This window comes from Pseudochaenichthys georgianus, chromosome 19 (assembly GCF_902827115.2).
Source record: "Pseudochaenichthys georgianus chromosome 19, fPseGeo1.2, whole genome shotgun sequence".
In the NCBI taxonomy this organism is placed as follows: domain Eukaryota; kingdom Metazoa; phylum Chordata; class Actinopteri; order Perciformes; family Channichthyidae; genus Pseudochaenichthys; species Pseudochaenichthys georgianus.
The window spans coordinates 17,871,159-17,872,214 of record NC_047521.1 but is presented as its reverse complement, the minus strand read 5'-3'; positions in this window follow the sequence as shown (position 1 = coordinate 17,872,214).

Sequence of the window (1,056 nt, the reverse complement as noted above, 5' to 3'; positions counted from 1 at the left end):
AGAAGCCGTCCGAGCAGTAAACGATGGGGTAGCCGCGGTGACCCTGGGCATTACCCAACAGGAAATTACTGTCTGTTAGAAGGAAATGAAAAGGTGTTAGAAGAAGTTCGAGGCCAAGGTGAGACACTTTTTCTTTCTCTAATCTTTACCAGATGAGCAACTTGCTTCCGTCTGAAGTTTGTTGAACGATAATCAAAGTCTTTTAAGGTCTTTGAACTTTTGTCAAAGTGGTCCAGGTTTAGCTCAACACTAGTTTAGCAGTTCAAAGTAAACATGAATCAGACTTTGGTGTGGACTCAGTGTCGGGCTAAATTCATTCCCCAGAGCTGTCATTGTGTGATTTCCGTTTTACTGATGTCGAGGGTTGAAGGGAGCGCTGTGCCGGGCAGCAGAAATCAAAAACAGCTGGCTGGAGTTTAAAAGGTGCACAAAGGTCAGTGTTAGGCGTACTTGATTTGCTGATGGGAACACATATAGGAACCGGAACAAATGGTTGTATAATAGAGGAACGTGAAGTTATTTGATAAAAATAGAAATCTGCATCAGCAGAGACTAAAATCCCAAAGTTCACCCCTAGAGGGAGTATCTTGTCTTGATGTTCACATGTCTGTTACAACAACGGAAACTGCTTATCATGCGATTATGTTCAATTCCCTTCAGAATTCATTATTGTTGTCGATGAATGACTTTGAAATAATTACACAAAAACATATATTTCAAGCTAATTGACTTCACTTGAGTTATTAAAATGGCTTCATATGAAATCTTTATCCGGGTCCTGTGATGGATTGAACCTCATTATAAACCCAATAAAGCGCTGGAATATTGCACCCTTGTTCTTGTTGTATGTTTCTCCGCCTGTGCGTCTCAAGGTGGGGATGTTAGGTGGAGTATTGCAATGTGACTCAATGACCTGACGGATACCCAGCAGATCCAAATATCGAAATGTCAAATTAAAATGGTGGAATATGACATCTGATGTGCAGGGTTTCCCATTATGTGGATCACATGATGTGAATATTGCACTCCACCTGTGGTGTTCATTCAGCACCAAGG